This window comes from Dasypus novemcinctus, chromosome X (genome assembly GCF_030445035.2).
Source record: "Dasypus novemcinctus isolate mDasNov1 chromosome X, mDasNov1.1.hap2, whole genome shotgun sequence".
Classification (NCBI taxonomy): Eukaryota; Metazoa; Chordata; class Mammalia; order Cingulata; family Dasypodidae; genus Dasypus; species Dasypus novemcinctus.
This window is the reverse complement of record NC_080704.1, coordinates 56,587,937-56,613,291: the sequence shown is the minus strand read 5'-3', so window position 1 is coordinate 56,613,291 and position 25,355 is coordinate 56,587,937. Positions and strand designations below refer to the sequence as shown.

The following is a 25,355-nucleotide window of genomic DNA, read 5'->3' as shown; positions in this document are numbered from 1 at the left end:
GCTGGTCATAAATAAATCTTTTTTTCCTTCCCAAAATTATTCCTGAGTCCTGGCCTTTCTATATGCAAATAATTGAACCTCTCTCAACTTCCACAACACTGGTACCAAAGAAACTGATAAAATAATAAATTTTTGATTAAGAGAAATTCAGACAGAGAAGATAAATTAATCACAAGAGAAGTTGTAATGGACTTCCAAATTGTATATCATCATTAGTCTTTTAGCATCAATGTCTGTTTGGAAGTATTGCAAGAAAAATTTTAAGGGCCAGGATGAAATCTACTGAAATAACAAAAGAATGTAATAGCTCCATTTACTCTTACAGAGATTATCAAAGATCTCAAGACCTCATCTTTTTATGGCATAGGTATGGATGCAAATAATCACAATGCAGAAAAAAATTATACTTGCTTGTGCAATATCTTTCTAGTAACAAGTCTGGCTTATTAGGCTTTGCTAGTGAAATCCTTCCAGTTGAGACCTCAGAAACAATAGGAGGGAAGCAGACTTGGCCCAGTGGTTAGGGCATCCGTCTACCACATGGGAGGTCCGCAGTTCAAACCCTGGACCTCCTTGACCCATGTGGAGCTGGCCCATGCGCAGTGCTGATGCAACACAAGGAGTGCCCTGCCGTGCAGGGGTGTCCCCCGCATAGGGGAGCCCCAAGTGCAAGGAGTGCGCCCCTTAAGGAGAGCCACCCAGAAAGAAAGTGCAGCCTGCCTAGGAATGGCACCACACACACGGAGAGCTGCCACAGCAAGATGACATAACAAAAAGAAACCCAGATTCCCGGTGCCACTGATAAGGATAGAAGCAGTCACAGAAGAACACACAGCAAATGGACACAGAGAACAGACTACTGGGGAGGGGGTGAAGGGGAGAGAAATAAATTTAAAAAATAAATCTTAAAAAAGAATAGGAAATTTTTGCAGAAACTCTCTTATTGAATTGTGAGGTAATGTGAAAAAAATTAGACTGTTTTTGGTGCAGATAATACAACTACAAACTTGGTGGATATTTGGAAAGAGGTGCAATGTTTATTGAAAGCACAAATGATTCTACGGAACATGTTGGCTGTACTGCTCATAATCTGCATAATGCTGCTCAGACAGCATCTGATGTCCTTTCTCTTGACATTGAAATAACTGTCATGAAATTCTCTTACGTTAGCATTTATGCTCTTTGAACTGAGCAATTTAAAGGATTTTTGTGATTTTGTTGGCATCCTGTATTCTTCAGTCCTCTCACATTCAAAAACTCATTGGCTCTCTTTTACAGATGCAGGTGAGAGAATCTTCCGCTTATTTGAAGCACTGAAATCATACATTAATTCTGAAGAAGAGGCCCCCCAAATACCTGTTGGCATTTAAAATAATCCATTGAGTGAGGCCTATTTATTTCTTGTTCACAGTTTTCAATCTCTTTAGCCAGAGGATTATGCGAATTGAAAGAAAAACCAACAGTAGATTCCAAGCACCCCATTGTCAAAAAGAGCTTGGTGACTGGGTTAGAAAAAGAATTGAGGAAAATTTATCCGTTCACAGGACAAAGCTCTTCTTGAAAGGAACAACATTGCTTAAGAAGAGGGAAAAAAATTCCAACTTGCCATGACTTGTTTTTCAAAAGGATTTCATCTCTGGAAGACATTGATTCTTTTACATGGCTGATACACTTGCAGCATGGGAACAAGCAGAATCATCATCTGTGGTGTTGAAAAAGGAAATAAAAATTGAAGACAACTTAATTTTTTGTCAGTGACATTTTTAAAAGGTGTTGATGAAGAGATGCAACGTAATCCTAAAGGATGGAAAAGCAAGTTATGTCTAGAGCAACTTTGTGCCTGGGAATTTCCTTCTGTCAGCCTTCATGTTACTCAAATGTGGCCAGTCTCGAAGCCAAACTCAGCATGTAAATGCAATGCCTTCCCCCCAGCGCGGGACATGACACCCGGGGATGAGCCTCCCTGGCAACGAGGGACCACTATCAACTACCAACTGATGATGCAACTGGAAAATGACCTTATACGGAAGGTTCAAAGCGGATCAGCAGAATATCCATGTCTACATAAAATACCATGACTTTAAAATGCTGTTTGACCTAAAGTAAGGGGGAAATGGAAAGGAGAAATGAGTTTATATGGCTACGAGTTTCTAAAAAAGAGTCTGGAGGCTGGCAGAAGGTTTGCCCTCATGCACAACTGAGCAAAGTCAGAGAGACAGATAAAGCAGATACAACCCCCAGATATTGGTTCCTTTGAGGGCTAAAGAGACCCATGGGAGTTATGGTCATGGCCGATGGGGTTAACTACCAGGGCAGATGGCCCCTCTTTGGAAATGGTGTTTATGTGTGATGAATCTGGACTCAGATGGGATCTCCCTTCATAAGACTTTCATGCTAATGTGCTGGAGGTGCAGTTAATGTTGGGGTTTAAGATATATTTAGGGGATTTGAATCTCTGGACTGACAATGTGATAGCCAGATCCTGAGCCTCAACAGACTCCAGCACCTACAATCTGATTTATTGGACTTACCACACTCAGCTAAGATGGAGTTGAAGAAGGACAACCACCACACCATGGAGCCTAGAGTGATTACAACTGAAAATGAGAGGATTGCATCCAGCATCCAGGTGGAATCTGACCCTCCTCTTGACATAGAGGTGCAATGGACACAACCAATCCAATGTCCACATAGAAGAGGTGGCATTGGATTGGGAAAAGTGGACATAATGGACAAAGGGTATGGGGAAAGGCAGGAAGAGATGAGAGGTGGAGGCGTCTTCGGGACATGGAGCTGCCCTGGATGGTGCTTCAGAGGTAATCACCGGACATTGTAAATCCTCACAGGGCCCACTTGATGGAATAGAGGAGAGTATGGGCCATGATGTGAACCAATGTATATGAGGTGCAGAGGTGCCCAAAGATGTACTTACCAAATCCAATGGATGTGTCATGATGATGGGAACGAGTGTTGTTGGGGGGGGGGAGAAGGGGGGTGGGGGGGTGGGGTTGAATGGGACCTCACATATATATTTTTAATGTAATATTATTACAAAGTCAATAAAAAAAAAAATTAAAAAAAAAAAAAAAGAAAGAGGGCATTACGTGCTTCAACAAATCAAAATTGAAGAACATGTCTCAGAGTTGTTAACTTTATGCCAGTACATATTAAGTATACACCAACCCATAATGCTAATTAACGTTAAGCATGCTTTCTCAGTAATGATTGTTTAACAGATAAAAGAATAAAATAAGTTGGATGTGGCCACTGTAAAGACATGTTACAATGTTACTATGGTACAACATACACCATAACTGCAAGGAATTTTATAAGCAAATGCTGCAAAACAAGGAACTGTGAAGGAGAGCCAAATCATAGGGAAATAAAATTAAAGGAAGAGGTATGTATGTAATTGAGATACTCATAATTTATTTTAGATACACAGAGAGTAATTTTTTAGGGTATGTCGTCCCATGCAATGTTTCATCTTTATCTCACTGAACATATGCATAGGCAATTAGAAATAATTTAAATTTAAGAATTCTGTATTCTTATTTGCTAAATCTGGTAACACTAAATTCCAGGGGGTGGGATCTCTGAGCCTTTGGGGTCTGTGAACCACTGGGGATCTATATGATCCACGATGTAAGGTCTTTGAGGTGGTTGCGGGGAGAGTGAGTCAGGACCAGGATTAGGATAAGTTGAGTGAGGCACTCACCTCAGGTGAAAATTTTAAAGGGGTACCAAAAACTTAACAATCAAGGAATATTTTAAAAAGCAAAAATGAATGCAAAAATCCATGATGAACAAATATTAAAAATTTAAGTAAACCGCATCGATACTGAGTCTGGAGTGTGAGGTCTGTGAGCTGCTTTGGGATCCCAAGGTGTCAGTTCACTGAGATGTTTGAATAATTTTTCTATAAGGTATAAGATATGGGTCAAGGTTCATTTTATTTTTAAAAAATCATTTTTTTTCAAACGTTATTTTTTCAGTTCTAAAATTTCCAACTTGTTCTTTTTTTTTAAGAGTTTCTATTTCTCTACTGAGAATTTCTATCTTACCATTCATTTCAAGTGTGTTTATGTTTACTTCATGGAACATGGTTGGCATAGCTTCTTCCAAGTCTTTAAGAATTTTAACATCTTAGTCATCTTGTGTTTGTATCTGTTGATTGTCTTTTCCCTTGAGAACTGGCCATATTTTCCTGGTTTTGTAAGTATAGTAATTTTAGGTTGTACCTTGGACATTTTGATATTGTGATATGCACACTGTAGGTCTTGCTAAATCCTCTGCAAAATGATGATTTTTTTTAGTAGGCAATTGACTTAATTAGGTTTGAATCACATGTTCTGTCTCACCTTTCAAAGCCTTTGCGATCCTGTTTTGGGCTTGCCCATGTATGTGCAGCTCAGGAGTGAATGTGAGACTTGTGTCAATTCATACACAGAATTAGGGGACCCCTTCTTCAGTTCTCCTCTATGGGATCCCCCCTCCCCATATCCTCTGGCCTTTAAGGGCCTGTTCTCCTCGTCCTCTGCCCAGAATGATGTCGTTTTCCTGAAGATTTAGCTGCCTGCCCTGCTACCATACAGTTCTGCAGTTGGCATACCCTTGGGGCAAAGCCAGAAGGGAAAAAAGTCCCTCAGTGATGCCTCTCCCTCCTACAAACTCTTCAGACTGTAGGGTTCCCTGTTTCAAGTTTCTCTGGCCAGAGATAGGGTTTCCATCCTAGTTTTTGCCTCCCACTGCCTTTGCATGGCTCCACAATTTAGGGCTCATCCTCGTGTCTAAGCCATTAGAGAAACAAGAAAACAAAACAGGGAAACTCACTCCTATACAGGTTGCTTCCTCATGTTCCACAATCCATCTTTTTTTTATTTCCTAAGGTACCAGGGCCAGGGATTGAACCTGGGACCTCATATGTGAGAAGCCAGCACTCAACCACTGAGCCACATTGTTCCCTCCATCTGCTTTTGCTTACCTCACAGAGTCCTCAGGGAGTTGTGGGTTTTTTTGTAATAACCTTTTAATTTGGAATAATTTTAGATTGACAGAAAAGTTGCAAGGATACTACAGAGAGTTCTCAGAAGTAGTTGCTTTTTAAAAAGTATGTCCAGAATATTTCATTGTAATGAGGGGGAGAGATCTGCTATTAGTGGGTTCACTTTGCCTTGCCTGGAGCATTGGGAGCTTCTTTGGTATTTTGAGTACAACATGGTATGAATTCTCTACAGTTTGGGGTCCTATGTCCTTTTGAGGGAGTTCTCTGAGCTGGTTTGGGGGGGGCAGGTTCTGTATATTTCATATAATGATGTCTTTTGTTGTGTTTGGTGCTGTAGTCCTGACTGGGAGATCCTTATGCTCTTTGAAGATGGTTGCCTGGGATATGTGGTCTCTCAGTTGTTTTTGTTTTTGTTTTTCTAATCTGAATTAGGACTTCCTCTGAGCACCTGTGACAAAGGGGGTGCAACCTTTGTGCTATGTGTGGGTCTCTGTCCAGTGTGTGAAGTCTCTGAGAACCTTTGGGTTCTGTGTTCAGGATTCCTGCATTGTTGTGGGGATGTATTTCCAGGTGTGAGGAGTCTGCTTCCTTTGGGGGAGGGTCTCAGTCCCAGGATGTGATGTTTCTGACTTATTAGGGGACTGGTTAATGTCTCTGAGCTATTTATGAGCCAGGATCCCAAGGAATGAGATGACCCAAGTGTTTGTAGTTTTGTGTACTTGGATGTGAAGTGTCTGAGCTGTTTTGGTGCCTGGATCTTAGAATGTAAATTCTCAGTAGTCTTTTGTCATCCATCTTGCATGGTGTGAATTCTCATATTTGAGGGCTTGTTTCTAGGGTCTAAAGTCTTCGATCTATTTACAGCTCTATGTGCAGGTTGTGAGGTCTTTGAAATGTCTTGAGATCTGCTGCTTTAAAATGTGTGTGCCAGGTTTGGGGGTGTCTGAAATGTTTGGGGTCTTTGATACGGGGAGGGGGACAGTAAGTCTCTGAACTGTTTTAGGCCCTTTTCTTCCAGGGTGTGAAGTCTCTGAGTTTTCGAATGCCTAGGTTCCTGAGTATAAAGTCTCAGTATAAAGGCCGTTTAGAGGTCTGTTTCCAGGGTCTGAAGTCACTGTACTATTTTTGGTCCCGTTTTTTGTCTCAGAGTGTGAGATCCCTGAGTTGTTTGGGAATTTATGAGCAGCTTTAGGGGCAATTTCCCAGCGAGTGGCATCCCTGGAATGTTTGTGATTTTTGTCTCAAGGTTTGGACTCTGTCCGCTGTTTAGGTGCCTGCACCCCAGGGTGAAGTCTCAGAACACTTTCCAGAGCTGGTTCTCACATTAGAAAGTCTTTGAGCACTTTTTTCCCCCACTTGCTTTTCCTGTTAACAGCATGTTCTTTAGATGGTCCCTTCAGCCATTATAGGTGTATCACCCTCATTCTGTTTCAACGTTCAAGCCTCTGAATTGTTTTGTGGTGTGTGTCAAGGGTGTGAGATTTCAGCTCAAATTTTGGATCCGTAACCTAGGTGATGAGCTATTTGGGGGTTTGTGCCCAGGGTGTGAACTATATGAGCTGTTTGGGGGTTTTGTGTCCCAGTGTGGAAAGTCCCTGAGGTATCTGGGTCTCTGCTCCAGGACGTGAGGTGTCTGGGCCATTTGCAGGGGTCTGGGACCAACTGGTGAAGTCTCTGAAATAACTGGTATCTTTGTCACATTATGTAAGTTCTCTGAGTTTTTTGCCAGTCTTTGGCCAGAGTGTGAGTTTAGGCTGTTTTGTGGTCTGTTTCTCAGGGTTTAAGTCTCTGAGGTTTTTGTGTGTCTTTGTCCACCGTGAGATCCCTGAACTGTTTTGGATTCAGTGTCCCATGGTACGAGGTCTCTGAGGGCTTTTCAGTTCTGTGTTCAATGCTGTGAAGTCCCTGAATCATTTCGGGTGTTTCCAGTTGTAAGGTTTCATTGTGTTTCCCAGTCAGACCATACTCCATGGTATGTAACATGAATCCCCGGTTATTCATTTACCAACCCCCCCCCCCAACACACACACACACACACACACAGTTTACCCCTCATGTTTTTATGCACCCAGAGCTGTGCATGTATGCACCTATTTCTTTAAGACACATACTTAGAAGTGCAATTGCTGGGCCAAAGGAGTCATTCCCCCCAAAAAACCCCTTCTGACCATCTATTGTGTGCCAGGCACAAGTTTAGACCCTGGGAAGTCACTGGTAACTAGAAAGCCGCGTGTTGAGCCAACTTTTAATTTTGATAAACGCTGCCACCCAAATGCACATTTTACATCAGTCGCGTCAGGGCAATGAATGCCTGTTCATTGGCTTTCTCACCACCCCTCCCGGGCTTGGGGCTCTGCAGCAGGGGGTGGGATTGTTTGGCTCTTGCCATGCACAAGCTCCTTTGGGTCTGGAGCTGGGGCGGTCCATTTGGGGGGCATTTGCCGGGGGGTGGAAAGCAGAGATGGAAGGCGGGTGAGGGAAGACGAGAGTCTATTTAATTGTGTTGGAGTGAGCCGAAGATTGACTGATTCGCGAAACACTGACATGAAGCAGTTCTTCTCAGGTAGTATACCTAAAGGGAACGTGAGAGGGTGGGAATGAAGAGTTAAGGATGGGACCGTGAACTCGGGAAATACCACCGCGGGATGCGAAGATGGAGTGGTCCGCTCAGGGAGATACCACAGGGAGGGGTTGTATATTTTGGAAGAAACCATTGTATGTGTGGGGACACGGCAGGGCTCCTCATCTCGCGAGTGGATAAGCCTCAACCCCAGACTGGGGAGTGAACAGTGCAGCCTCGACAGACCCTGGCTCCCCTCCGCCCTCTCGGCCCAGGCAACCCTCTCTCTCGGGCAGAAGCTTCCCCCTGCGTGGAAGCTGTCATTGTCATCGTCCTATACCTGGTTCCACCCCCGTCGGTTCTACCGAGTCAAATCAACAGCGGAGATGGCGCGGGGTGAAGGCAGCAGAGAGCTAATTGGCTCCGAGGTGAGTAGGGCGGGACCAAGTGATGTTCTGAGCACTGACTGGTCGCGGAGACCATCCCAACCCAAGCCCTTCCAGGGTACCGAGGGTTCCCGGATTCATTTATAGGTCACGACTCCCGCCCTCCCGCGCCGTGCTCCCATTGGCCGCTGTATCGGAGCAGGCGCTATGGCTCCTGGATTGGCGTTTAGGCTTGCAGAAGTAGGGGTTTGGCTACTGGAGACCGTAGGTTCGAATCCCATCGAGGAGTTTCAGCTTTTGCACACCTTTAAAAGGAGCTGGCATTATTGGCTTGTACTCAAAGGTTGGCACAGAATGTGTCGGGTAATCTTTTCTATTCTCTTCTATCCGTTCTCTTAAAACAATGCTTATTGCGTCCCGTTATACTGATTGCACGGCCCCACTCACCATTTACAACAGCACTTAAAAAAAAAAAAAAACTTCTCCAGGGGCCTGGTGTCTTTGAGGCTTATCTATAGGTCTGAATCCTGCAGAGAAGTTTCGAGGCGACCTCAGGAACCTCCTCCGCCCAGGCTCCCCTATGGAGTGTGACCTAGAGGTTTCCTGTTCCTTTTGGACCAGGCCTGACTGGGGGCGGGGGCGGGAGTGTAGCGGGGTAAGGAGGAGGGTCGTAAAAGACTGAAGACTGATGCATGATTTCATGCTCTGGGGTGGTAAAGGGGTGTGTGGCAATTTAATGGAGAATTTTGGAGGAGCGCAAGCCTTAACCCAAAGGAGAAAACTTTTTAAGCATCAGGCGAGGGAAATGTTTGGCTGAGGATAGAGTCAGTTGGAGAAAGATGATCCTCAAGTTAGTCAGTTTATCATAAGGTAGGTATATGCTGTGTGTGTAGTCTGGAGGACTCTGTCAAGGATGTGAAGTCTCTGACTTGAGTAATCTCAGTTCAGGATGTGACATCTCTGAACAGGGGATGAAATCTCTCTGCTGTTTGGGGTCTGTGTCACAGGGGGTTGGGTCTTTGAGATGTTTGTAGGTCTCTCTCCCCGGGCATGAAGCCCCCAAGCTCTGCGTGGATCTCTGTCCCGGATATGAGGTTGTTTTTGTGTTTTCCCTTTTGAAAATGGAATTTCATTTTTGTTTTACGGGCATTTCTCTAACTACTAGAGAGGTTTAACATTGTTTTCTGCACTTGCTGGCCACATGTATTTGTTTTATAAGTTCTCTCTGTTCTTTGATAATTTTTCCTTTTGAAAAACATAGTTTTATTTTGAAATCATTTTAGATCTACAGAAAAATTGCAAAAATAGTACAGAGAAATCCTGTATCCCCTTCACCCAGCTTCCCCTAATGTTAACAATTTACATAACCATAGTACAATTTTCAAAACCAGGAAATGAGCAATACTCATTTTACTTGCCATGGCTCCTTAGTCTCCTCCAATGGGTGACAGTCCCTCTAACTTCCCTTTCATGACCTTGACACTTTTGAGGAGTACTGGCCAGTTATTTTGTAGAATGTCCTGCAATTTGCCTGATGTTATCTAATAATTAGATTGAGATTATGCATTTTTTTTGCCACAAATACTACCCTTTTCACTTGCATTTGGAGGGGGGACATGATGTTGATATGTCTTATTACTCGCAGTGTTAACCATGATCACTTGGTGAAGGTGGTGTCTGCTTGGCTTTCTCTATGGTAAAGTTACTATTTTTCCCTTTGTAACTGATAAGTAGACAGAGATTTCTGAACTGTTTTGTAGTCTGTATCCCAGGGTATAAGGACTCTCACCTGTTTGGTTTCTGTGTCTAGGGTATGAAATAGCAGAGCTTTTTGGACATAGAGCTCTCTTGGGTTCTGGGTCCCCATGATATGATATCCCTGAGTGTTTGGTGTATGTTTCCAGATGGCAAGTCTTTCATCTTCTTGGTGGTCCTTGACCCAGAGTGTGATGTCATTGACCTATTTAGGGGTCTTTTCAGGGATTGTCTTCTCTGAGCTGTTTGGGCTTCTATGTCCAGGGTATATGTCCTCTAAGCACGATATCCAGAGTTGTGAGTTCTCTCAGCTAGTTTTTATTGGACTCTGCCAGAGATTATGAGGTCATTACCACACTTTGGTAAGTGTGTCTATGGCAGTTTCTCAACCTTGGCACTAAGTGACATTTGGGACCAAAAAATTCTTTGCTTTGGAGCACTGTTCTATCTGTGCATTCTAGAATATTGAGAGAAAGAACTCTGACATCCCAAAGCTAGCCTGGCACTCACCAGTGGACCATGTTTTTCTCCTATTAGACATAAACAAGCTCCCAGAATGCCAACCTTAGACAGGGTTCCTCTGAGACCATGATAAGGCAAGACAAAGCTTGGCTACTTTTTAATGTTGTCTAAGCAGATACAAACAGTGGATCACTGTGCCACCCACAAAATATCAAACACCCTGCCCCCACTTGGTTAAAATGCATGGCTGCTGCTACTTTACTAATTACAACTTTATTCTACTCTAGCCTGCCCTTCCTATAGATAAGATTTATGGAGATACTCTATCATAGAATTGCCCCCACATCTAGACAGCACCCAATCTAGAGTGGGTCCTGCTTCCTTATGCCATCCTCCAAAGCCCAAATCTTCTTGTAGGTTCTTTCTAGCACCCTTTTACTGAAATGCCTCCACGGTTTCCCTTGGTGTGGATTCTTCCTCACCATAATGAGTCATAAACCCAACTTGTTCACTGCCAAATGTGTTCCTGGTGACTCTTTGGCTAAAGGGCCCTGACAAACAGCATCCCCAGCTTCTACCCACTAGATGGCAGTAACACTTCCCCAGCCGTGACAACCAAGATTGTCTCCAGATATCGCTAAATGTCCCCTGAGAGGCGAAATCACACCCTCTATCCCCTGCTGAAAACCACTGGTCTAAGGTATGAAGTGTTTGAGTAGCTGGGTGTATTTGTCCAAGGTTTGTGTTCTCCAAGAGGTTTTGGACTCTGTGTCTGAGGGTGTGAGGTCTCTGAGCTGTCTCAGGGTCTCTGTCCCAAGGTTTTAAAGCTCTGAGCTTTTTGGGACAGTGTTTCAGGAATGAGTGACCTCATCATACCAAAACCCAGATATAAGCTGTTTGTGGCACTCCACTCTCTATCCAGCCAGGAAAGCAGTGAGACATGGGAATGATGTGGCTGTCCAGGAATTCCTCCACACGGGCTCACAGCAACCCTGGCTTCCTTGTCTAGGTCGTGAAGTACAGGCAACCTGCTTCCCTTAGAACCTCTGTCTTGCCCTGTGTAATGGAGGTCACAGAGTCTCCTTTGACAGCATTTGTGGAGATCGAGTTGTAGGGAGATGTTTATTCTGGGCCTCCTGCCACCAGCCATGTAGCAGGGTTTCCTCTCTCTTGGCATGGATGTTGTTCAGTTGGACATTGGAGTCCTTCTCCTGTCAGACCTCCTTCAGACTCCCAACATGGGTTTTGGACCCTGGTAGATACTATTTCAAAGCCTGGAACCCCCAAGTCCTAGTTGGATGGTAGGAGAAACTAACTTTTTGATGATCTAAACCAGGGGTTCTTAATTTTTTTCTTCCATAGACCCCTTTGCCAGTAAGGTGAAAACCACAGAACCCTTACTAAGTTCACACTAAACTGTGTATTATTTAATAAATAATCACACCTACACCAACACATCCCCACAAGAATAATGTTTATTTGAATTTTCAATTCAAGCTCATAAACTCCCTAAAATCCCTAGTTAAGAATATTTTAAACCTCGACTTGGCCTGCTGAGGTTTTTTACAAGACTGGTCTTAGTCAGATCTACGATATAAAATCCACACATCTCCACTCCCGATTTCAGCTCCTTCTCCCTAATCACACACCCTTTCTGAAAACAGAATTCAGGGGAAGGGAAGCAATCCAGGTAAGTGCCGTCTCTGGGCAGGGGAAAAGTGTGGGCCCAAGACTTAGTTCGAAAGTAGGAGTCCTGTGCACATTTCATTTAATATAAATTTGCACTGGGTTCAAGAAAAAATACCCCCCCTCCCAGAATTGTATTTTTATCTCTAGTAAACCCACAATTTTACTTCAACTATTCCTTTGAGAGCTTACATAAAGGCTGTGCACCATGAGGCAAAGATGCAGAGTGAGAAAAAAACATGGTTCCTCTTCTGGAAACTGAATCTGGTTAGGAGAGAGAAAGGTTTGTATATTTATGCAGGAGGCAGGGTATGAGCTCAGGAGAAAGACTTTGAAGGAGGGTTCAGGGCTGCAGTGAGGGGACAGCAGAGTCTGGGGTCAGGGCTATCATACCCCACAGTGGCCTCTGCGTTCCTGACCTTCTCCTTTGCCTCTGGCAGAGGTCTCTGCAGACAGCCTTACTCCCTGTCTTCCTCCTCCTCCTCCTCAGGTTCTTCTTCCTTCTCCTATTTCTTTCCTTTCCCCCTTTCTTCCTCCTTTTCCTCCTCTTATTTTCCATTTCTAGTTCCCCATCCCTCCTCCTCTTCCTCTTTTTTTCCTCCCCCCTCACATGTTTTCTAAGACTTGCTCTTACTCTCCGTTCCTCAGCAGTCATCTTGAATGTGTTCTGTCTTCCAGGATCCTGGGCTGGAAGCCCAACTCTGAGCTACTTTTATGAGATCCCAAAGTAATATTTTTCCTTCTTGGAGTCTATTTCTTATCTTTTTTATCTCACTGTATTGGTCAGGGTTCTCTAGGGAAACAGAACCGACAGGAAATATCTGTAGATAGTATGAGATTTTATAAAATTGTCTCACATAACCATGCAGATGCACAAGTCCAAATTCCATAGGACAAACTGCAAGCTAGGGACTCAGATGAAGGTCCTCCGTGAATTCCCCAGGAGACACCGACTGTTCAAAATAGAGATGGGGATTCTCTGAATACTGAAATCACTTCCCCTTTTTAAGGCCTTCAGCTGATTGGATGAGATATCACTCATTGCTGAGGGCAATCTCCTCAGTTGTTTGTAGATGTAACCAGCCATTTATGCAATCAACTCACTGATGACTAAAGTCTATGAAATGCCCTTGTATTACAATTCCCCCAGTACTTTTTGACCAAACACCATTACCTGCCCAAGTTGACACATTAGCCTAGCCATATACTCACTAACAGTTGTTTTTCCTGGACCTAAAGAAAACCGTAATATAGAAAATTTGAAAACCACAAAATAATAAAATGAAGAGAAATAAAGTGCACCTTGCCTTCCCGTGTTTCTCTTTGGCCTGGGATACACAGAAGGAAATGCTTTTTCTATAGTGACCCAGTAAAGGACATGCCTCCACTCGCACCTATATATGTGAAACAAAATTTATAATTCTTCCCTTGTTATGTATTAATCACAGTTATATTTTCCATAGTAGTCTATTAGTTTTACTGTTCAAATAATTATTAGTCCTTAAGGCATTAATAATAATTGCTGATGATGATTTTACAAGTAATTTCATATACTCCTGAGTTGATTTCCTCCTCCTCCCAGCAATCCAGTTGTCTGGGAGGTTCGGGAGTCACTGTCTCGGTCCTACAGGTCACCATTTGGTAGAAGCAGAGCCAGGACTAGGGCCAAGACCCCTGACAAGGTATCCCAGAGCCGGAGCTGCCCTGGTGCCCAAGCTGACACCCTGCAGACACCCAGACCTAGATACCCAGGCCATGTGGCCACCACCCTGCTCCTTCCGCCATTGTATGCAGAGTTCATTAAGTCTCAGGATTGCCCAGAGCAGCCTGTACAAGTGTCACACCTCTTTTCCAGAAATCCTTAACCAGGAAATCCCTCCTTCACAGGGCATTTCCTCCCTGGGCCAAATGTGCTATTTTTCTTAGACCTAAGAGTGAAAGTCACTTTTGTTTTTACATTTGGCATTTCCTTGGCTGCAAATTCCAAATATAATCCAATATATAATCCAAATATAATCTAGACCAATTGTTTCTGCCAATTTGACTTAGGACATTTCTGCTGACATATTCCCAAGGTGAATGAGATAACTATGAGGTTTATGTTTTCTAAAGCATTTCAGTGTCTCCCCATAGGTAGTTCAGGTGTGACCCTACAGGACAAATGAATGCAAATCCCCTCCAAGAAGTTGCATTTACTCCTAGGCTTTTTCCATGGGAGGAAGGAGAAAGGAAGGATGGAAGCTGTCCTGGCAGGCTCTTATGTTCTCTGGGTGTGTCAGCCTTAGCTACAAGCTGTAGACATGCTCCATACCCATCAACAGCCTGTGTGTGTATCATGTCTGTGAGTGGGAGAGAGGAAAAGAGCTCTCTGCCTCACAGGGAACTTGCTTGGGGCCTGGGGAGGGTCCTGACCAAGGCTGACTGTCACAGGCTTATGCAGCATTTTCAGCATGCAATGTAGAAACACTGAGTTGGGTCAGCCAAGGTACCTGGAGGAAAAGGCTGCAGAGGAATGTTCCTGACTCAGAAATTTCCTGCTAAGAATAGGCAGGAATTGAGCAGACATCAAGGCAAGGGATGAACCCCAACTTCCTGGAGTCACAGAGAGGGAGGCCCAACTCTGCAGGAGACCAGACAAGGCCTCCAGGTGAAACCAGTCTGCATACATGGCATCAGGTCTATGGGGCAGTTTACAGAGTTTGAGGTCTCTGAACACTTTGGGGGTTTTTGTCCCCCTGTGTATGATCCTAAAGCAGTTTGGGATATGTCTTTGTGATTTACCTCTTCTTTTCTGGTAGGATTCACCATCGCAGGATTGATAGCATTCATTTACTAGGGGGATTTTGTCCAGGATCTGAGGTCTTGAAATTGTTTGGGGGTCTATGTCAAGGGCGTAAGGCCTCTGAACTGTGTGTGGATCTGTTTCCAGGGTATGAGATCTCTGAACTCTTTTGGCTTCTTTGTCCCCAGATACGAGACCTGTGAGGTTTTTTTCTTTCATGTCTCTTGTTTCTCATGATAAGGTCTCTGAGATATTTACGGTATCCAGGTTATAGTGTGTGCTAGCCAGTCCCCTAGATGGCCCTCAATGATTCTCTCCTCCTGATCTTCATACTCCTATGTAGTCTTCCCCAACCCAACCCACACACATACCACACATACACATGGAATAGGTCTGGCCTATGTAACCAGAAATAACAGAGTATGATTTCTGAGGCTAGGTCATAAAAGGTATTCATTATAGGACTTCTGCTTTCAGCTCCGACATGTAAAAGCTTGGAAGTCGTCACTTGCATCCTTACAATAAGGATGTACCCTTCAGACAACTGAGGTTGTAGGGCAAACCACTACCTTGAAATCTGGAGAGAGGTGAATAAAGAGAGTCACGGCCAAGATCTGATAACCCGGAGCAGAAGCTGCTATGGCCATAACTTGGTAGGAACACTTAAATGGTAAATTTGATGAACTGCTTGAGGCTGAGTATGGACTAGCATGAGTGAGAAAATCTTGGGGGCTACAGTCTTAGGGAGACTCCAATACTTTTTCTTCAAAGGAGGCACCAGGAACTGAACCCAGGACCTCCCATGTGGGAAGCAGGCACTCGATTGCTTGAGCCACATCTGCTCCCTCCTCCATACTTTTGAGGGTTTTACTTCCAGGAGTCCCATCAGGTAAAGAGCCAAGAAAGATCCCCTTGTAGCTCTGGCAGGGGAAGGGGAAGGGGAACCATTGTGAAATAAGTCCAGTATGTTCTCCATAACAATGGTCTACTGTCCAGGAGAAAAGACTTAATCAGAGCCTTATCCCACTTGAAGGAAGGGAAGTATTCCCATTCCATCCTGCTCTGGCCTTCCTGTCTCACCTAAGGGGAAAAAATAGAAACACTTATTAAGGTCACAGAATAGGCACATAAGTCCACTAAAATACTGAGATTTAATCATAAGATTATAGAATGCCCACCCTCCCCACAACCTACCACCACACCAACAGGGTTCCATTATAATAACAGTGGATTACAACTGAAAGAGCTGCAAGACACAGACTCTCTGAGAGGGGGTTCTTAGGGAAGTCCAAAACAACAGGGAGACAAAAACAAGTACTTTAGAGGAATTTGAAACCTCTGGCACTTACAGCTAAGCAAAAATTAAACAGCCCATTTCCTAGGCAGATTAAAATAAATCCTCACATTAAAGGCCTGTTTACCTCAGTTCTTTTTTTTTTTTAAGATTTATTTATTTATTTATCTCCCCCACCCCAGTTGTCTGTTCTCTGTGTCTATTTGCTGTGTCTTCTTCTTTGTCTGCTTCTGTCGTTGTCAGCGGCAGGGGAATCTGTGTTTCTTTTTGTTGCGTCATCTTGTGTCAGCTCTCCATGAGGGTGGCGCCATTCTTAGGCAGGCTGCACTTTCTTTCACGCTGGGCAGCTCTCCTTATGGGGCACACTCCTTGCGCATGGGGCTCCCCTATGCAGGGGATACTGCTGAGTGGCACGGCACTCCTTGCGTGCGTCAACACTGTGCATGGGCCAGCTCCACATGGGTCAAGGAGGCCCGGGGTTTGAACTGTGGACCTCCCATATGGTAGATGGATGCCCTATCCACTGGGCCAAGTCCGCTTCCCCTCAGTTCTTATTACCCTATACAACATTTCCAGCCTTCCATGAAAAATTACAAGGCACACTGAAAGGCAAGGAAAAACACAGTTGGAAGAGATGAAGCAAGCATCAGAACCAGATTCAGATATGATACAGATGTTGGAATTATTAGACAGGGAATTTAAAATAACTATAGGGAAGCGGATTTGGCTCAGCTGATAGAGCATCCACCTACGATATGGGAGGTCCAGGATTCAAACCCAGGGCCTCCTGACCCATGTGGTAAGCTGGCCCATGTACAATGCTGATGTGCACAAGGAGTGCCCTGCCACGCACGGGTGTCCCCAGCATAGGGGAGCCCCACGTGCAAGGAGTGCACCCCATGAGGAGAGCTGTCCCATGCAAAAGAAGTGCAGCCTGTCCAGGAGTGGCACTGCACACATGGAAAGCTGATGCAGCAAGATGACACAACAAAAAAAGAGAGACACAGATTCCCCATGCTGCTGACAAGAATACAAGCAGACACAGAAGAACACACAGTGAATGGACACAGAGAGCAGACATGGGGGTGGGCCAGGAAGGGGAGAGAAAAAAAATCTAGATTTATAAATAAATAAAATAACTATGATTAGTATGTTAAGAGTGTAAATAGAAAAAATAGTCAATATGCAAGAATAGATGGGTAATGTAAGCAGAAAGATGGAAAAGAAAGAGCCAAAAGGAGATGCCAGAAATAAAAATCACCACAACAGAAATAAAGAATGCCTTTGATGGACTCATCAGTAGTTTCAACACAGCTGAAGAGAGAGAATCAGTGAGCTTGAAGATAGGTCAATAGAAACTTCCAGAACTGAAGTACAAAGAGGAAAAAAGAATGACAAAATTAGAATAGTACATACAAGAACTGTGGGACAGTTTGACAAGGTATAGCATATATGTAATTGGAATAACAGGAGAAGTAAAAAATAATGCAGGGAAGTGGACTTGGCCCAATGGATAGGGCATCTGTCTACCAGATGGGAGGTCTGTGGTTCAAACCCCGGGCCTCCTTGTGTCTCTGTGTCCAGCAAATGGACACAGAGAACAGACAACTGGGGGGGGGGGGGGGGGGAGGAGGAGAGAGAAATTAAAAAAAAAAAAGGCTTGAGTAGACATTTTTCCAAAGAAGATCTGCAAATAGCCAATGAGCACATGAAAAGATACTCACCATCATAAGTCATTAGGGAAATGCAAATCAAAACCACAGTGAGATACTACTTCACACTCACTAGAATGGCTATAATTTTTAAAAGGCAGAAAATAACAAGTGTTGGTGAGATTGTGGGGAAATTGTAATCATAGTACTTTGCTTGTGGGAATGTGAAATGATGCAGCAACTGGAAAAGTTTGACAGTTTCTCAAAAAGTTAAACATGGAATTACCATAAGACCCAACAATTCACTCCTAGATGTAAATCCAAAAGAATTGAAAACAAGTATTTAAAGAAATATTTGTATACAAGTGTTCACAGCAGGACTATTTATAATAGCCAAAAGGGCCATGAGTGGATGAATGGATGAACAAAATGTGCTATATCCATAAAATGGAATATTATTCATCCATAAGACAAAATGAAGTACTGATACATGCAGCAATGTGGATGAACCTCAAAAACATTATGCTAAGTGAAAGAAGCCACACACCCACTAGGATGGCTGCTATTTTAAAAAATGGAAAATTGTGTTGGTGAGGGTGTGGAGAAATCAGAACTCTCATGCATTGCTGGTAGAATATAAAATGGTATAGCTACTCTGAATCCAGTGGTGGAAGATGGACTGTGGTTAACAGGACAAATATGAGAATGTTTTCCTATCAACTATAACAAATGTATAATACTAATACAGAGGTTAATAATCAGGTGGGTTTGGAAAATACACCAACTGTAAGATACAGACAATAGTTAGTGGTAGTATTTTGACAATGCTATTTCATTGTGTGTAACAAAAGTTTCACAACAATGCAAGGTGTTGATGGTGGTGTGAAGTCTGGAGTGTGCTGTATGATGATATGCATGTTAGTTTTGTAAGTTCACAACTTTTACTATACACTTATTGTTTATGTATATATGTTCAAGTGTGAATGACATACTTGAATAAAATTTTATTTTTAAAAAATGGTACAGCCACTAGGGAAAACAGTTTGATGGTTCTTCAAAATGTTAAAACATAGAATTATCATGCAACCTGGTAATTCTCCTCTTAGGTATATACCCCAAAGAATTGAAAGCAGGGACTCAAACAGATCATTGTTCACAGGAGCATTAATCACAAGAGCCCTAAGGTGGAAACACCCAAATATTTGACAGATGAATGGATAAACAAAATGTAGCATATCCATACAATGGGATACTATTCAACCATAAAAAAGAATGAAGTTCTGAGACATGCTACAACATAATGAAAACATTATGCTAAGTGAAATAAGCCAGAGACAAAAGGACAAATATTGTATGGTTCCATTTATTTGAAATATTTATAATAAAATTCATAGAGAAAGTAGATTAGAAGTTACCAGGGGCTGGGAAGAAGGTAAAGGGGGAGTTGTTGCTTAAAGGGTACAGAGTTTCTTCTTAGGGTGATGAAAAAGTTTTAGTAATGGAAGGTGGTGATGGTAGCACAATATTGTAAAAGAAATTAATGCCCCTGAATTGTATACATATAAAGTAGTTAAAATGGCAACTTTTATGATATATATATACACACACATGGACATATACGTATTACCACAATTAAAGAAAGAAAGAAGTCCAAAGATCACGTATTGTATGGTTCCATTGATATGAAGTGTTCAGGGTAGGTGAATCCATGGATATACAAGGTACATTGATGGTTGCCAAGAGTTGGGGGGAAGAGGGCAATGGGGAGTGACTGCTTAGGGGGTGTGGGATCTCCTTTGGAGGTCATGAAAGTGGGATTTGTAAGGTGGTGATTTGTAATGTGAATGTACTGGGTGCTACAGAGTTTTGGGCTTTGAAATGGTTAATTTTGTGTTATGTGAATTCACCTTAAGAAATTAAGACACACACGAAAAAACTAAGATAATTCATTGTCAACAGGTGTTCCCTGCAAGAGATGTTAAAAGAAGTTCCTCCAGAGGAAGTAAAATAATATAGGTAAGAAACTCTGACATACATAAAGAAGGAAATGAAGAACATTGGAGAAGGAATAAATGAGGTAAAATAAATATTTTATTTTTATTTTTAATTGATCTAAAAGACAACTTTATTTCCAGTAATAATAGTAACAGTATATTGGGTGGTCATAGCATATGGATAAGTGAAATGAATGGTAGTAATATCCTAAGGGATGGGAGGGAAAAATGGAAACACTCTGTTATAAGGTACCTGCACTGCATGTGAAACAGTATAGTATTATTTGAAGGTGGACTTAGATTGGTTAAAATGTATATTGCAAATTCTAGGGCAACTGCTAATAAATTTTTTTTTCTAATACATTTTTAAAAGAAGTATAATTGATATGCTAAGAGAGGAGATACAATGCAATTATATAAAAAATTAAAATCAGAGTAGGTAGAGAAAGGGGTGGGGAAGAAACAAAAAACAAATATAATGAATAGAAAACAGTAACAAACATGGTAAACATCCAACTATATCACTAGTAACTTCAAATGTGAATGGTCTAATTTTACCAATAAAAGGCAGATATTGTCAGAGTAGATTAAAAAAAACCAGGACCCAACTGTATATTGTCTACAAGAATCCCCTTTAAATATAAAGACTCAAGTTAAAAGTAAAGAGATGGGGAAGTGGATGTGGCTCAAGTGATTGGGCTCCCGCCTGCCACATGGGAGGTCCCAGGTTCACTTCACAGGGCCTCCTGGAGAAGGCGAGCTGGCGTGATGAGATGATGCAACAAAGAGACACAAAGAGGAAATACAATGAGAGACATACCAAACCAAGGAGCTGAGGTGGCTCAGGCGATTGGGTGCCTCTTTCCCACATGGGAGGTACCAGGGTTGGCTCCTGGTGTCTCCTAAAGAGAAGACGAGCAGACAGAAAGTGCAAAAATGAGGGGGGGATTAAATAAATAAAATAAATCTTAAAAAAAAAAGTAAAGGGATGGAGAAAGATATTTCATGCTAGCACTAATCAAAAGAAAGTTGGAATGGCTATATTAATTTCCAGCAAAGCAGACTGCAGGACAGGGCAATTATCAAGGATAAAGAGAGGTATTATATAATAATAAAGGGATCAATTCTCTGAGAAGATGTAACAATCTTAAACATATCTGCACTTAACAAAACAACAAAATCATGAGGCACAAAGGTGCAAGCAACCCAAATGTCCATCAGCAGATGAATGAATAAATTGTGGTAGATACAAACAATAGAATATTAGTCTTAAAAAAGGATGAAGTTGGGAAGCAGCTGTGGCTCAATCAGATGAGCTCCTGTCTACCATATGGAAGGCCCTCGGTTCGTGTCCCGAGGCCTCCTTGTGAAGGCAGGCTCGCCTGCACACTGCAGAGTGCTGCCCAGCCTGCAGACGCCACGGAATGTTGACTCAGCAAGGTGACGCAACAAAAAAAGGGAGACAAGCGAGAACACAGAAGAGCCCACAACAAATGGACACATAGCAGACAGCAAGCAAGCCACAAGAGGGGGAGGGGAAATGAAATAAAGGCAGACACAGAAGAATGTACAGTGAATGGACACAAAGAGCAGACAGCATACCAAAAAACGCTGCGGGGGGGGGGGAGCGGATAATAAAAAAAAGGAATGAAGTTCTGATATATGCCACTACATGAATGAACCTTGAAGACATCATATTGAGTGAAATAAGTCAGACACAAAGGGACAGACATTGTATGATTCTACTTATATGAAATAGCTAGAATATGCAAAGGCTTAGAGATAGAAGGTACAGTACAAGTTACCTGGGGTGGACACAGGGAGGGGTCCTGGAGAGTTAATGCATAATGAGCGTAGGGTTTCTGTTTGGGGTGATGGGAAAGTTCTTGAATGGATGATGGTGAGGGCGGCACAACATTGTGAATGTGATTTATTCCACTGAATGGTATGCTTGGGAGTAGGTGAGATGGGAAAGCTTTTGTTGTATATATGTTTCACAGTTTTTTTAAAAAATGAGCAACTTAAAGAGATAATGACAATTAAATGCAATATACAAGCCTGGATTTGTCCTAATAATGGAGGAGAAAAGGCCCAAAAGAATATTATTGGGACATATGAAAAATTGGAATATAGACAACTTTATTATCAATGTTCAAGTTCTTGAACTTGATAATTATATTTAAGTGGTTACATAACTGAATATCCTGTTCTTAGGAAATTTACATGGAAGTATTATGCATTCAATGAGTATGCTGTATACAACCTACTCTCAAATGTTTAGAAAATAGATAGGTAAACAGATGGATACATGGATAGAAAGAATGCTACAGCATATGTGGCAAAATGTTAAAATTGCTGGATATGGGTATCTGGGGGAGGTGGGAGAATATTGGATTTCTCTGTATGGGCTTTGTATTATTTTTTGAATTTTCCTGTAAGTTTGAAATTACAGAATATAAAGTTTAAGAAAAAAGGAAAAGGATTCATGAAAAATACATTTAGAAAAAATTTACCTATATAAGGAATGTTTCCATTATTACAAATATATCCAGCCCGCCCCCGAAAAATGCTTGAAGCAAAAACTGATAGAATTGAAAGGAGAAATAGAGAAAGCCACTATTATAGTTGGAGGTTTGAACACTCCTGTGTCAGAAACTGATGGATCAAACAGTCAGAAAATCAGTAAGGATGTAGATGACCTGAACAGCCCTACCAGTTAACTTGTTCTAATTGACATTTACAAAATACTTCGTGCAACAAAAGCAGAATATACATTCTTCTGAAGCTCACATGGAATATTCACCAAGGTAAGTCACATTCTAGGACATAAAACATATCTTAAACTTAAAAACATAGAAATAATATCCAGTGTAGTCTAAGATCACAAAATTAAACTAGAAATCGGTAACAGAAAGACAGCTGGGGGGAAAATCCCTAAATATTTGAAAATTAAACAACACACTTCTAAACACATGGAACAAAGAAGTTCAAGAAGAATTACAACATACTTTGAACTAAATGAAAATGAAAATGCAGCTTATCAAAATCTCTGGGATGCAGAGAAGCAGTGCTTGCTTGGAAATTTAGAAGGCTTCCATCTTGCTCTTTCTTGGATCACTCGCCCTAGTGGAAGACAGCCACCATGTTATGAGGATATTCAAGCAGCCTCTTGGAGTGTTCCCTGCAGAACTGGGACATCGCAGCCAAAAGCCAGCACTGACTTGCCAGCCATGTAAGTGATCCACCTGGGAAGCAGAGCTTCCAGCCCCATTCAAATCTTAAGAAGACTGCTGTGCTGGCCGATAATCTTGACTCAAACTGCCTGAGAGACTCAAAGCTAAGCTGCTCCCAAATTCCCGATTCCCAGAAATGTGAGATGATAAATGTTTACTGTTGCTTTAAGCCTCTAAGTGTTGGGATAATTTGTTATATAGCAATAGAGAGAATTAATAAATGTTGTTTCTGAGCTTTTTGAGGGTCTCTGTCCAGAGGGTAATATTTCTGAGCTTTTTTTTTATGGCCTGTATGAAGTCTGGGTTTTGGGGGGCATTCTGTATTTCCCATATTTAGGTCTGTGTTTTCTTTGGGTTCTCTCTCTAGGTTTTGAGATCTCTGAACTATTTGGGAATCTGTGCTCCAAAAATGTGGGCATTCTGTGCTGTTTTCTGTTCGTGAGGTCTCTGAACTGTTTGGCATCCTTAATCCCCAGGTAAGATGTCTCTAAGATGCTTTGTCCTTGGGTCCAGGATTTGGAGTCTCTGAGCTCTCTGGCTATCTGTGCTTGGGTGTGAGATCATCAAGGGGTTTGGAGGTCTCTGTCTCAGGTTTCATGTCTGTGAACTATTTGGAGGACTGTGTATGGGTTGGGTTTATTCTTTGAGGTATATGTGTTTCTAAACCCAGGAAGACAAGTCACCAAGGTGACTGGAGTCTATCTCCAGGGCCTTAGGTCTCAGAGCAGTTTGGGTCACTGAGTCTTTGGATTATGAAGATTCTGAGGTGCCTGAAAGTCCATGTCCAGGTGTTGATATTTCTGATTTGAGGGTGATGTGGTGGACCTGCATGCCAGAGTATCAGCTCTCTGAGCTTTATATGGGTGTATGTCCCAATTGTAAAGTTTATGAGATGTTTGTGGGCTTATGTCCCAATGTGTGGGGTCTCTGATATGTTTGTGGGCATACATCTCAGTGTATGTAGTGTCTGTTCAGGGTATATATCCCAGGTTGTGAGGTCTCTGATCTGCTTGGGTGTCTATTTCCCAGGATATGAGATTTCTGAGTAGTTTGTGGGTATATATTCCAGGATGTGAGCTCTCTGGTCTATTTGTGTATGTCCGGAGTGTGAGATTTCTGCTCTGTGTGTATGTCCAAGGGTGTGAGGTTTCTGATCTTCTTGTGAATGTATATCCCAGGGTGCAAGGTCTCTGTTCATGGGTATATGCATCAGGGTATGAGATCTCTGATCTGTTTGGAGGAGTATTTCACAGAATGTGAGTTCTCAGGTCTGTTTGAGGCTGTATGACCTCTTTGGTTATATGTGTCCATGGTGTGAAGTCTCAGAGATCGTTGTGGGTAGATATCTCAGGACGTGAAGTCTTCGATCTGTTCAGGGATGTATTTCCCAGGATGTGAGGTCTCTGATCCATTTGTCAGTATATGAAATCATTCTTCATTAGTATATGCCAAAGTCTGTTTGTGGGTTTATTTCCCAGAGTTTGAGGTCTCTGATCTGGGTGTATGTCTGCCAGTTTGTCCATATATGTCTCTGTAAGTAAAGTCTCTGACCTGTGTGTGGCTGTATCAAGAGTTTGAGGTCTTTTTTTCTTTATGGTTATAATTGCCAGTTTGTGCCTGTAAGTCCCAGAATTTTAGGTGTCTGACTGTTTCTGTGTATAAATCTTAGGCTGTGACTTCTCTGATCTGTTTCTGGACTTATGTCCTAAGATGTGACATCTCCATTCTGTGATCTCCTTGTGGTGCATGCGCTAAGACGTCAGGTTGCCATCCTTATTCTGGGTGTATTTCCTAGCATGTGATGTCTCAAACCTGTTTGTGGTTTCATGTTGCAGGATTTGATGTCACTGATATGTTTTTGTTTGTATTTCTTAGATAAGATCCTTGATCTGTTTGTTGATATATCATAATACGTGCATTTCTCATCACTTTGTGAGTTTGTCAAGGATGTAAGGCCTGTTGTATTTGTGGTTATATTTTCCAGTTGCTGGGGTCCCTGAGCTTTTCATGAGTGTATGTCTCAGAATGTGTGTGTCTCTGCTTTTTGTGTATATGAGACCCAGAGATGGAGTGTGATATGTTTGGGGATATATGTCTCAGGATATATGGTCCCTAATCTCCTTATGAGTATATATATATCCCTGTATGCCAGGTACTTGATCCATGTGGGTCTGTACATCCCAGACAGTGAGGTCTCTTATGTCTTTGTGGCTTATTTTTTTATGTCCTAGGTGGTATCTCTGTGCTTTTTTTGATTGTATGTCCCCAGAGCTGGAGGACTGGGATCTCTTTGGAGTTATATATCTCAGGATAGGAACTCTTTGAACTCATTGAAAAAACATACTCCCTGAGGTGAAGTCAGTATTTCCTTGTTTGTATATGTCTGTGTCCAAACAGATATTAGCTCCCCCAAAGATGTCCACATCCCAATGCCTGGATCCTGTGAATATGTTAATTTACCTAGGGAAATGGATATGGCTCAAGCGATTGGGCTTCTGCCTACCACATAGGAGGTCCTGGGTTAGGTTCCCAGTGCCTCCTAAAGA

At 42.4% G+C, this 25,355-nt stretch overlaps 1 long non-coding RNA gene across 10 annotated transcripts in view; it reads left to right on the top strand.

Moving 5' to 3' along the window:
• Window positions 1–7,378: 7,378 nt before the first annotated feature.
• The window catches only part of LOC105746741 (uncharacterized), a 103,108-nt gene continuing 85,131 nt past the window's right edge, over window positions 7,379–25,355 (top strand). For 3 of the 10 annotated variants that reach the window (XR_011647876.1, XR_009184402.2, XR_009184408.1), the window contains exons 1-3: window positions 8,132–8,314; window positions 19,542–19,659; window positions 23,177–23,285. This is a non-coding gene — a long non-coding RNA (uncharacterized lncRNA). Of the gene's footprint in view, window positions 7,994–8,120; window positions 8,315–8,376; window positions 8,822–19,541; window positions 19,660–23,176; window positions 23,286–25,355 lie in introns of those variants that run through there. The other 7 variants (XR_009184410.2, XR_011647877.1, XR_009184409.1 and 4 more) reach the window with 6 other exon arrangements.